Source organism: Blennius ocellaris (genome assembly GCF_963422515.1).
Source record: "Blennius ocellaris genome assembly, chromosome: 16".
In the NCBI taxonomy this organism is placed as follows: Eukaryota; Metazoa; Chordata; class Actinopteri; order Blenniiformes; family Blenniidae; genus Blennius; species Blennius ocellaris.
The window spans coordinates 11355673-11369268 of record NC_137665.1 but is presented as its reverse complement, the minus strand read 5'-3'; positions in this window follow the sequence as shown (position 1 = coordinate 11369268).

Below are 13596 nucleotides of genomic sequence, written 5' to 3'. Positions count from 1 at the left end.
CGATTATCTTTTCCTATGGAGAGTGAAGTTTTTTTTTTTTCTTCTTCATAAGTGTTTGTAACAAGATGTTGGTTTCTGCAGTGTATGTGGTGTGTGTGTGGTGTAGCAGCGGCGGTTAAAGAGTTCACATCATCTGTATTATTTTGGGGGCGGCAACAGTCACAGTGAAGCTTTTGGGTCAATCTCAGAATCATGACATTCTTAGGTGAAGACATGTTTTGAGGTTACGGTCTGGCGAGTCGTTACAGCCGCGTTTAAAATAAGTCTGCAGGAAATGAATGTAACTCAATCTCAAGTCTCTGGAAGTTACGTAAACACAACATCTGTCCGTGTGTTTCCCTCACTTGTCATATTTGTGCAACACTCACTTTTTCTTTCATGCTATTTTCTTGGAAATCATTGTGACACATGAAGCGCTTTGTTGTTGTTGTTTTTGTTTTTGTCATGTTTACAGCAAACGTACAGCAAAATTTGTTTCCTGCATTTAACTCATCCCTGAGGAACAGAGGACGGTCATTCTGCAGCCCCCCGCCTGCATTCCGGGGTCATGGGTTGGGTGAGATTCAAATACAGATTACTCGTTACCCTGAACCATAGAAAGCAGAAACCAAACCTCTGAGTCATGACGTTATCGCGTCAGACAGGCCAGTCATCCTTCTCGGCAATATTAACTGAATATGGTTTTCGTACTTGGAAGTTCATTTATATGTAAGTCATCACCCTTCTGTTAATGTTCCATCAATAAGTAAACTAGGGTAAGTATTTGTACAGCCTTGGTGTGAAAACTATAGTTTTCCGTGGGCTTTTCTTGTCAACATACTTGGAGAATTTGGCAATACAAAGTCAAGTTTGTGGTTGTTTAATTGGAGAGCCTTACTTCTGTGTGTTTTCTCCATTTACATGCACTGAACCAGAGGTCTGCAGCATTTATGAGCAAAAGTGTCTTTCAGGATATCCCACCAAATAACATTTGTCTGGAGCCGCAAAACATGAGGATTTTCTGAAATTAAGAACGATTTTTTCAAAATTGCTACACATAGAAAAACTGATTGCATTCATAAAATATCATAGGTTCAATTCCGATATGCTTCATTATATTTGAAACTTTTGTTTCCATTTTTAGATTTTTTTAAACCATTATTTTGTGGATCTTTTCACTTTAATAATTTTTGTTTTGTTTTTTGAGGATTTGTATATATATATATTAGCAATTCTATCTATTCTGGGTTTTTTATTTTTACCGGTTTTACCTGCTAAAGCAGACAGAATGGATTTCTCCTGGAGATTAGACTTTTTGAAAATCACAGTGGCATTCAAAACAGAACAAAAATGAAAAAAAAGAAAAAAGTGTTTATTTACAAATGATTTTATGAAAGCTTCGGGGAGCTGAAGAGCCACGCAGTGCAGACCCTTGACACAAAGCACTTCTGTTGCATTGACGATGGCATGTAAAGGTTATTGAAGAATTGCAGCCACAACAAAGAAGCTATTATATCATTTGTCTTATCACTGTCTTGCCCAATAACTGCTGAGTCAGCGTCCCTGACAAGCGGCTGAGCCTGAGCTCATTAACAAGGCCACATTCACTCCTGCTCTCCGTAGGTGTTGTGAATTTGTCTGGGTTGTCCAATATTGCCGCGGCCCATAATTCGACTTTAATTAATTCCCAGCCAGATGGAAATTCCTGTTTTTGCTAATGAAAGAAACGGTGTGTTTCTCTTAAGGCGGATTGATGGTAAAGCGAGCGGCTTTGCTACAGTGCTCGGGGTAGAGAGGAATGCTAATAATTCTAAAAGGCTTACAGTTCGCCGGCAGTATCCATGGCGATTCTGCACGCACAATGGTGGCCTTTTTGGAGGTTTGCAGAGGGGAGGATGGGGGGGGGGGGGCTGCTCCTTCATGGACTGGGTTTGGTGTGATATTAGGAAGGACCTCCTTGCACTTTCCACTGTTCTGGTTATTATAGGCTTAAGTGGAGCTCAAAGCAGTTTGCCCAAGTTGATGATAATGGAGAGGACCAGGGGCAGTTTTGCAGAAAGGCAGATTTCTCTGTGAAGAACAAGATCTGAACATCGACATATGACTCACTCTACGCTGTATTTTTTTTCATATTGAAGATTGAAAAGTGATGTTATAGAATGAAATACATATTATCTCAATGCCCACCCCCACCCAATAAATAAATAAATGTCATGGTAAACCAAAATAACCAGAGCGGGAAATATCCCCCTTCACCCTGTATTAGTGGAAGTGAATTTCTTTCTCTTTTTTTTTTTTTCAATAGTCAACAGTGCTGAGAAAATTTTTCTTTCTTAACATTCTGTTTGCCCAGATGAAGGCAGAAGACAAAGAAGGGGGCGGGGTCTTCAAGCTGCAGCCCTGGAGCTACTTCAGCCCCTCTGCAGCAGCTCCGGCAAGCTTTCACAACTTGCTCTCAAAATTCACACACAAAAGGAATTTTGTTTGGACACCAAACTATTAGAACCGTCAAAATAATTCTTATCTTGTTTTTCAATGTGAAAAATGTGACACAGAGTCTTTCACTTCAGCTGATGCATGTTTCTGAACCCACCCATCCCAGCCATGGTTCAATGCAATTAAAGAACAAAGTAATAATGCTGGTTTACCTGTATGTTTGATTTGTGAAGAGGAAAAACAAAAAGTTAGATTTGAAGCTCTTAAATTACTAAAACCACAATAAATAGTTAAAGAAGGGTAAAATAACTCAAATGGCTACAAAGACACTGAAAGTAACTAAAATAGCAAAATAATTCTAAATTGTAGTTCAGCATTAACACAACATTAGTTCAGTGGAGGTTTTTTTGTATATAACTAAAGTATATACGCTATTCTTTGTAACGTCCTCATTTTCGAGGTTGAATATGGCTTTAATATGATGAATGTGTTTTCTTAATTGGTGGAAAGTATGGAATTTGTCTATCGTTCTAGAACGACGGTTTTCAAAGTGTGTGAAGAGATTCTCACAGAGAATCAGCCAAAGCTCTCAGGCAGTTTCTAATCTGTCCCAATACCCATGTTCCTCATGGTTTTCATTTTGAAACATGTCACAGGAATTCAAAGGGAAAAAATTATTTTCATAATAGTCATATCCTTAATTTGTATTATCTGGTAAGTCTTTATAAATTATATACAGGTTGACTCATGTTTGGAAACAAAAGCGATGTTGGTTCTAAAATATGTTTTGATGGGATAATCGACAGCTTTATTTCTTTTCTAACGATTTCTTATCCAGAATTAAGACGAAAGCTTTAAAAGCCACAGCTCTCGATGATGGCAGCGTTTATCTAACAGCACACAGCAGATTACCGAATAATATGGGGAGAATGATTTCGATTATAGTTCATACCTTGTGTTGTGCGTCACGCCGCCGGAGCCAGCCTGCAGGAGGACAGTGCACAGCTTTACTGTAAATAACGTCCGGCTCGATTAGAGCACTTTGTTATGATTATTGCTCAGAGAAAAAAGAAAAAAAAAACTGTGTGCTTCTAATTCTCCTCATGATCCGGTGATTGCTAACAACATGGCTGAAGCTCATTTAATCAAAATCACTTCCCGCTTCGCCATCAATGACTTGACTGTGGCGCAAATATTATGCTCTTTGCCCTTGGGACAACCTTTTGTTTTTTCATCCATATTTAATTTTTTTTTTTTCCTCATGCACATATTTTTAGTTTGGGTTAGGTGATGATGGTCCATATGAGAAAGCACAACACAATGCCCTTCGGTGCTCTCCTGCACTCGTCTGAAGATAGAAATGAGCATAGAGGGACTTTCAACGAACAATGCAGATTGACAATGTTGGAACTGTCTGCCAACAAAAGTCGACTCCCAGGAAATGACCATTTGTTAGCATTTCTGCTTTGTGGTATTTCGTTGAATATGTACAAGTTTTGCTTAAATGTTAAAGTAGTTCAACTTGTGAGCCATGTGAGCAGTGTACTCTTTTATTACATTCAGTCGTGAAGTTACACTACTGGTCAAAAGACATAGAACAGCTGGAGGCTGCGTGTTTTCAAGTTCACCATCTTGATATTTCTTACTAATGTAGTTGTGGCATAGCTTCGGCTTCTGCTCTGGGTCGTTGTGTTGCTGTGGGATGAAGCTCTGACCAATAGGTTCATACCAGAGGGCTGTGGCTTTGGGGTTGCCAGGAGTTTTCCATCAGACGTCAGTTTCAAACAGTTTCTGAATGATTTTCTTTTATCAAAGGAAACTGTTTTGACACCTTGACTTTCTTTGTCATTTCCCTGGGAAAAAACCGACATACAGTATTCGGTGTTATGCTGCTCTGTCTCTCTTCCATTGGAATTGCTCAACAGATAAGGGTTTGGTCCCACAGTGTTTTTTCTGCTTTTATGCAGACTGAGGGGGTTGTAAGTAAACCAGTTGGGACACCTGGAGGAACTAGAAGCACCAACTTTCAAGACTTGATCAGCCTCCATTGCTGCAGAACTTCTTTAAGTCGTAAACCAGTTTCTTCTTACCTGAAAATGGCTTCTTGTGTAAAATTCTGAAATGCGCATTATTTTTGACAGTTTACCTTTTTTAGACCTCTGGCAGTTCACCATGTACATTTGTGCCAGTTCAAGCAACTCATTGAACTTGAATGACTTGAACTGCAATAAATAACTCGATAAACTGGTGTGTTTTAAAACCTGAGTGGTAGTGTACTTTACTCATTGCTTAAAACTAGTTAGATGGATGAGTAACTAGGATAAATGACTTCCCGGTAGTTTTTTTTTATTTATTTTTTTAGTACGATGTCACAAAGTATCATCGTCAAAGGAGTCATTGGTACTCACATTATTTTATAATTGTGTTAAATAGGACTGTGATGACCGTAGAATTACTAAGTCAACTCCATTCATGAAGCAATTAAAGTACCAGTTCTGAAATGTACAGAAGCAAAGTTGTTGTTTTTTTTTAAATCCATAAAAACAACATTTACTTCATAGAACATATTCTATTATTTCAGTAAAATTCACTCAACAAAAAAATTTAATTACAATTTGACATGAACTTGCATCAGACTATATTGTTCACATTAAGTCGTGGCCCAGAACAAGGAGGGGAGTTACTGTCTGATTTTGTATAATGCACTGAACTGTTACAAAGAATTATCATAAAAAAAATCAAAATCAAAAAAACACCTTTTTAAAACCATTTTCTTATCTTACTTTTAGAATTGTAATGTTCCTGCTAATGACTAAATGATCACAACAGTGCAGCGATTGATCAACCTGTTGTTCAATCTGTGGGGATTTTGGCATTCGGGCAGTTGAAATATGTCGTGGCACAAGTGTAGGAAGAGTGAATAGGCATCACTCCATGATTAAAAAGTCTGTTGTTCCCAGTATTGTAACCTAATTGTGGTTAAAGTGAACCGGCCGAGGTATTTATCTTCATTACTGTGTTTTCTTGGAGCTTGGAGCATGTTTTCCTTGTGTTCGGGCCCAGAGCTGGAGCTGATGTCTGAATGGAGAGTTTATTATTCCCAGGTGTGACTCCTGCTGGGACTTCCTGCTCATGGACTCGACACCTGGTGCCGGAGCAGCAGGCCTCCCTCCTCCTGCCGGTTACTCAGCTTCATTAGCAAAGCTCAGACTTTAATTGTCCTACATTTATGGGGTGGAGTTGGTGGTGCGGAGCGGCTGCCACAACTTTGGCTTTGAGTTTTGGGACTTATGACAACTTTTATAGAGAGCTTTTCCAGCTCAACCGCTATTATGATTTGGAAAGGGAAGTTTTTACAATCCTCAAATATCGGATTTACATCTGTCACTATCAAAGCAAAGTGCACTCAAAATAAGATGAAAAAGAAATGCACAGCATCACGTAATCTGCCGAATGCTGCAAAAAGCCCTGGAAGCTGCACAAGAAGACATGACCCAAAATGAAAATTACACGACTGATAGAAATAGCAGAGATACAATAATTATATGATTGATAGAAATAGCAGAAATGCTATAATTATGAATATGACAGCTGATGTGGTCTCCCTCCAGGAAACCACGGTCTTTATAAGTCTCCAAAAAGCCATAATCAGCAACACACCAGGCATGTGTCCTCTGCCTCGGAAATTACCACGTTCTTTGAAATTATAGTCATTTGGTCATGGAGGCAGCTGGATAAGTTTGGGAATGTGGGTTAATTGCGGAGCCCGTGATCCCTTTATAGACCGCAGGTTAATGGTCGGCTCACTTTCATATCAACAACACGTACAAATGCATGGAGATTATATGGCTAATTGGATGAAAGGGTATTATTTTCATTTTGCCCGAGAAAGCAGGGCTGCAGTTGTCTTTCTTTTAAAGTGCAGCTACCAGCAAAGATGAGACAAATCAAAGTGTATCTTTCTCCGAATTTTGAAGTGGACGTTTATTTCGGGTCTGACCATGTTATTACATGACTTGTCAAAAGAAAATGTGACTTCATTCTCTTTAAGTTACTTAACCTTCTGTTTTTTTTTTCTTTTCTGACCATCCTTGTTAGAGAGTCTGCAGCACCTGATTATCCTTCCTTCCTTATCTCTGCTCTCCTGGAGGAGTCTGACAGCCACTATCACCCACGGCACCTCCCAGATTCCTCAATCACATTTTGATGGATTTCTGGGTGCACTCGTGCTTACCGTGCACTAATACCTGTCTGATCTGTTGTTTGAAGCAGGAGAGGAAAGTGTCAGACAGCTGAAATGATACTGAGCTGCTGCCTTCTGGGTAACGTCCTCCCCTGGTGAAAGAGGTTCAGAGCTGCTTATTTAACGTCAACAACAACAAACTGTCAAGGCTTTCGTGTTGGAAGAGATTTGTTAAGTTCACACGGAGAAACCTGGTCGGGGAGATGATAAGACTAAAGTAACCTGGAAGACAAGCAGCTTTCTTTGTTATAAGCCGCCTTTCTCCTTCAACAATGTGAAGTCACTTCTCTTCTCCGCACCAGTGTCATCTCCTTAAGTTCAGTCTCTGTTCGGTAGAGCAGTTCATCCTCTTCCTGTCATCACTCTGGCCTTGGATGAACCTCCAGCATTTTCATGACAGTGTTTATGAGCCCGTCTGCAGGAGTCCTGCTGCCGCTGAGGCTCTTTGTCAATGTGTGCTTGTCGAGTGTCTTCGTGGGGACGACGCAGACGTCAGGGGTCTGGCCCGCCTCTCGTCTGGACGTTGGCCAGAATGAGCTCACCCATGATGCTGCGTCCTGCCGCTCCGCCGTAGGAGCGCTGTTCTTCCTCGACCCCCTTCACCTGGCCCTGCGACCGGGCCACGGCGGCCGGTGCGAGGATTACTGCGAGTGTGACACGGTTCCCAGGAGCTCCGCCACGGACTGACCACTGGCAGCCTGCCGCCCCCTCGGCGCCTGCTAAGCAGCACGGCCTCAGGCCTGCGCCGTTCCCCACGGAGAGGCCCAGTTTGTTCTGGACACACGCCAGCACTGAGCGGTGGGGGGCACGGCCGGGTCAGCTCTCAGGGGTGGTCTTGTAGTCCATGCGTGTGAATGTATGTGTGATGTGCTTGGAGCCATGATGATTAGCTTGTGTTTTGTTTTTGTGTGATTCTGTTGTTTCTGCTTTAGTGTTAAGCCTTCGGTCCTTAAGATCTCTCTGTCTTTGTTGAGCACCCAGCATGTCCTGGGAATAGAGAGGAGGACAGCTCACAAACGATTATTCATTCAGCTCTCTCCACTGAGATAAATGTTGATGAGTTTCTTGTGTTGGAGAAAAGCTTTCTGAGCTGCTAGCTTCAGCAACGTTACCTGCCAAATGCTGCACTATCAGTCACATCAGCATGACTTAGAGATCTCTGGAGCATATAAGGTATCAACAGCCCCAAAACGATGGCCCCTGAGGGGAGGATAGCTCCAGCGAGCAGTGTGCAGGCCTCCGTCACTCAGTCTTCGACCGGGCTAACAGAGTCAATCTGGTCTCAATCTGTGGCAAAGCACACAAGCATGAGGGCAGCCAGAGGTCAGAACCTGAGAGGGAGTCATATCTCCTCCTCCTCCTGATCTCGCGCTCCCCCCGTGGCCTTCAACACTTCACCCGTTCCTGCCCAGGTTTACCATTTGGACTTCATTAGCCAATGTAATTGGACTTTTCTGATAATTAAAACGAGACGTTCTCCACCGTCCCCTTAAATCAACAACACTATCCGCGGATCAGTTTGATGTGATGCACACAGGGAGGTGGGAGCCCTCCAGACCATCGGACCACGTATGAGGTTCTGAAGTTATTTCAGGCTTGTTTCTGTGAGAGATTGGGATTTCATGTGTGCACTGCTAAGAGGTGTTTCTCCGGGGTATGATTTGGTGTATTTTCAAGTTGTGGTTTTGCAAAAAAATAACAAAAAATAGAAAGAAAAAGCGATCAGAAACATCTGTCATGTTGGGAAGGTCTTATTTTGATCCTGGAGGTCAACTCTGGACCCACCTTGATCATTTAAAGAGCTCTTGGCCACTTCATTCAGAGGTCAGAAACATAAAACACTGGTTGATTGTAGTTTCACCATCCATCTCCAAGAAGTATACCTGGTCAGACTGAGTTCATCCCACTTCTCTCAAATAGTGTTTGACAATCCTGAGTAGGTCTTGGCTTAAATTGGTGTTTGCATTTCTTTTTTTTTCTTACATTTCCCAGTTGGTGAAAACTTCCAGTGATATTCCGGTATCTGTGCGCTGTGTGAGAAACAACCTAAAAGTAGCCAGCATTAACACAAAAACACATCCATGTCCATAAAACAGTGATAAATGAAGCCTAAAAGGAAAAGCTGTCCTAAAAAGCTCTGCTCTGACGCAAATTCAATAAATATTTTCTAACATGCTGCAGTTAACCAGAAATTAATAGTGTGGCAGATGAATCACATCAGATAAGATCAGTTAGCGGGAACTGTGTCGCTCACAGGTTTCAGGTGATATGAATCATCTTCCGCTCGTACGTCTTCTGTATCAGTGCGCACATCAGCTGGAAAGCCCTGAGGCCTCCGGCTTGCAATAAATCTGTTTTCTGGCAAATTCTACATTTAGCAATTAAAAGTGTGAAAGCAGTCATAGGCAGATATTTGTTTGCTGCGCGGAGCATGTGATGAGGTTTCAGCAACGACTGTATCTGATGGCAGCGCAGCCAAAGAAGTCGGTGTCTCCGGGGCGGCGCTCGAACCGCGGCTGGTCGTGAACTTGTGACACGCATCTCGTCCGGCGCTTCACGACTGCAGGGCTTGAAGATCATCACAGGACTCACAGATCAGATGATATCCTGGTTGTTAAAGTCTTTTTTGATGTCATGTTGACGGCATTTTCCACTGTTGGAATCTTCGATCATGTGATGCAGGGAGGAAGTCGCAATATTATCAATATGTCTGTTATTTAAATCACAGATGCTTCCAGTGTTTTTTTTAATTTTTTTTTTTATGTTTTTCTAACTGTTTGTTAAAGGTCACAAAACCAAAATCATCCAGCTCTTTTTTTTCACTGGGATGCGACAAATTGCAAACAGAACTCACAAAGGATTTCCTCAAATATCTTGAAACATTTATAAAGCCTCTTAGATTTTTAACATGTTTTAAAAATATAGATTTTTGTTTTTTGCAAAGAAGTGTTGAATTTGTCACAGATGTCTTAAACCTGTGTGAAATGCTTCCTAATTTAGTTTAGCAAATTAGGAAGTGCGAGTAAAAGTGAGTCTCCAGCAAGTCAGTCTGGTCTTCCTGTTTGCTTTCACCAGATCTATTAATAAAATTATTAAAAAAAAGAAATCTCTCAGTTGACACATTAAGCTGTAGTGTCGAGAATTCACGTGACTGTTAGTAATGTTGCAATTCCTCTATTATCTGGTGAACCTTGAATGGATAATGTGTAAAGGTCCTGCAAATGTTGTGTGACATGTCAAATCTGACCTGGAGTGTGTGCACCATTCATGCAACATTCACAAAGCACCATTTCAGTGTGGCTGCAGGTGAAACCTGTTTCAAATTCAAGTGTTTTCTCTCATTTCAGTGTCCCTCACTGGTCGCGAGTCGTTGCAGCCCAGTGCGATGCTGAAGGGCGGATCAAAGCCATTTCTCAAATACGTTTTTTTTTTTTCCCCCTGTGGTTGGGTGCATCTGCTGCACCATGCCATTAGAGGTACGATCAAAACTCAAAACTCATCTGACTCAAACAGGCGATCTTTGCAAAAGCCCTGAGTTTACATTTGGTGGTTTGAAGTGATACTCCATATGCTTTCAGAACCCTATCTCAGTTCAGTCTTATTTGCTTTTCTTTGAACTATAACATTCTAAACATTGCTGCTTTGATTGACATTGTTAATCCTCGCTTTAAAAATAATCTTTTACTCCCCCCCCCCCCTTTTTTTTTTTATTTCTTGTGTAGTGGTCCAGATAATAGGGCTGGTGCTGGCATTTTCAGGTGTTTGCAGTGCACTCAGTCAGTATCGTTTCCATTGAAAAGTTCCATACCTCATTTTTTTAACCAGCTTTCAATGAGCACAATAACCAGAGCCGTTACGCTGAGCCAGACCTGTGTGAGTTATTAACATGATAGATGTCACAGTGGTTACGCCACCGCCAGTCACTCGCAGTTGTGAATGGAACCCTAAAACACATGTTTTATAAAATGCAGCCCTATGAAATGAATGTTTAGTGACACAGAACCAACCAAAACATGACTCCTAAAGCCATTGACTTTGTATTTGAATCCATAAGCATAGTGTCACATTTCCATTTACAGTACATATCAATGCCTCTGCTTTTTGTTCTGAACATGACAAACGAACCACCAAGTTTCATTGCAAATAAAACAAAGAGAGTTTCAGCGTAGAAGTGCGACCTTTGAGTCACTGATGACGTGACCCCCGCCTCCACATAGATCGCCCGGCTGTTGTGGTTACGAGCAGTCATCAGTCTAATAAGAAATTGTTCCAATCAGGGGAATTCAGACATGAACCCCGACCAGCCGCCTTCCTCTCTCTCCCACTATTTTAAGAGCCAGACCGCTGGGGGTGAAATTACAATCCAATATACCTAATCATTGCCATCAGTGATGTGGGAGACGGAGTAGCGGGGGACGAACTCCTCTTGTGCTCTTGTGCTGTTTCCATGAGGCACATTTACCATCGTCATTAATGTCCTGAGTGGAGACCTCTGCACGACTCCTGTTACTGGAATAGGCTTGCAAATTGTCACTGAAGTGCCACGCAATCCAACGTGTTCTGGCTCATTTTAGTGCTGAAGAGCAGACTGTAAGATGAGTGGACGGAGGAAGGAGGGACAGTGGATGCGGTCGCAGTGGTCTACCAGCTGCTGTCATCCTGAATGAGTGACTCAACTCCAGGAAGTGGCTTCTGACATACAGTCCGGAGAAAAGGAAGTGTGCACATTGCTCTTACTCCAGTAGTTTATCAGTTTCTTCCTCTTTCTGCTAAACTGTGTTTCCCTGACCGACGTCTTCTTTACCCCACTTTTTTTCTTCTTCTTGACCCCTTCTGTTATTCTGTTAACTTTTTTTTTTTTCTTTCAGTGGGGCTCCTCAGAAAGACAAGAAAGATAAAATTGCAGGATGTGGGATTTACACCCCCCCACCCCACCCCACCTCCATGAAATAATCCTCCTTCTTCCTGCTTGTCCTCTCATGTATGTGGTTAACGGGGGAGCAGAGGAAGGAAAAAGCGTGTGCCGGAGCACGGGTGAGCGCGCACGCCATTGGGAAGATCACAGAGACTTTGGCGGGAGGGCGGCTGTGATGTGGCGGCAGGCTGCACATGGGGACTGTTATATGTCTCTGAGTGCTCCCAGCAAAGCTCTGCTCAGCCGGAAATCCCCAAAACCTCCTGACAGAAGAGTGTTGGAGCTGTGTCCGCGCTCCTCCTCAGAGCTGTGTGAAGATACAAACAACTGGAGGTGACACAACACAACAGTCTCCATCATTTTGTGACAAAGTGGAGAACCGGGGTCTGAAACCTTCATGACAAATAGAACCATTTTTACGCTCTAAAATATGCCTCCGAATATATTTCGCCTTAAAATGTTTTGACAAGCTCATCACTTTATACAATATGTGATTTATATCACTTTAATTGACTAAAATAACTACAATTAGAAACCACAGACATTTCATGACTGTTTACAGTGGCTAATTCCTTTTTCAGTAGTGTCTTTGACTTTAGTGGGTCATGTATTGTTTCACTGATAAATATGTCAATAAACAATGGCTCAGTTCCCAGATTAAAAAAAAAAAAAAAAAGAAGGAAAAAGCTGTTATTGAGACACTATTGAAGAAACATGATTGGACCAAATTACCTTTTGGAAAAGAAAAAAACAACCAGCTGAGCACCTGAACTAAGACAATTTATACAGAGAACCTTAACTTAGTTAAACTTAACTTTTTTGAAATGCTGTAATGTATTTATTTTTGTTCTATTGTGAAGTAGTTTGTGATATTTATTTGTGAAAAATGCTATTCAAATGAAATGTGTTTACCTATAGCTCTTAATAGATACAGTGATGTAACTCTACATTGCTGTTGTTTAGTGTATTTTTTTACACATCAAGCATACAGTCAGTGAAATGAAAACTAAGGAGTGACAAGCAGGTGGCATCGTACAATTGAATGGTTTTGTCTCGTATTTCAGGCAATGTAAAATAAAAACGTTTACATAAAATAAAACAAGAAAGAAAGAAAGAAATACAATTAAAACAAAAAAACAAGTAAAGTATAAATATATAAATAAAAATATAATTAAAAAAATGAAATAAAAATATTATTCCTTGAAAAAGTAGAATGTGTATGATTCAGTAATCTCCTTGGAAACAGTAAAATATTAGTGAATCGATCGTCCCTCATTCCATACGAACATAAAATAAAACTTTTTGCTGCCACAAAAGTGCACAAAACTTCCACCAGGTTGTCACTACAGTCGGTTACACTGAAACCAGCTCAATCTTACATCTTGCATGTTCAAGTTTCACTCGTCTAACCTCAAACAACATTAATCAATGAATAAATAAATAGTCAATGACATGCGTATTTACATGGCATTTCCAGAAGCTACAATTAACTGCTAAAGTGGAATTTAAAAGGCTTCAGTCGGACGCAGCAGAGTGTCTTTATAGGCTGAATACTGGTGCTGATGATATAAATCACACACACAACACAGTGCTGCTGTAACCATTAATTAAACTCTGTCACTCCTATAAATCTGTAAGATCACGGCTGTTGTTCAGGTGCAGTCAGCCTGTCACAAGTTGTTGTGGCTTTCTCATCTTAATGCTGTCAGCTTAACCTCTCCTGCACGCGCTGGCGCGCTCTCTGTTAGTTGTGGTAAAAAAGACAAGTCGCCGCATGCGAGAGGAACAACGGCTGCGTTCACAGTGTTTGTTATGATGGTGAGAAATCCATGATGATGAAAATACAAACACTTGTCCTCTTGTGTGGTCCTTCTGACTTTCCGTGTGTTTTCTTCCTCACTTTGAGTGTAAACTTTGATATTGATGCTCTCTGATGGCAAAGCGCGTTGGCTTCACTGAAGCTGGATGACATCACAATGTGAGTACGTCTTAGCAGTAATTCTCAATGAAAGTTGAATTATAT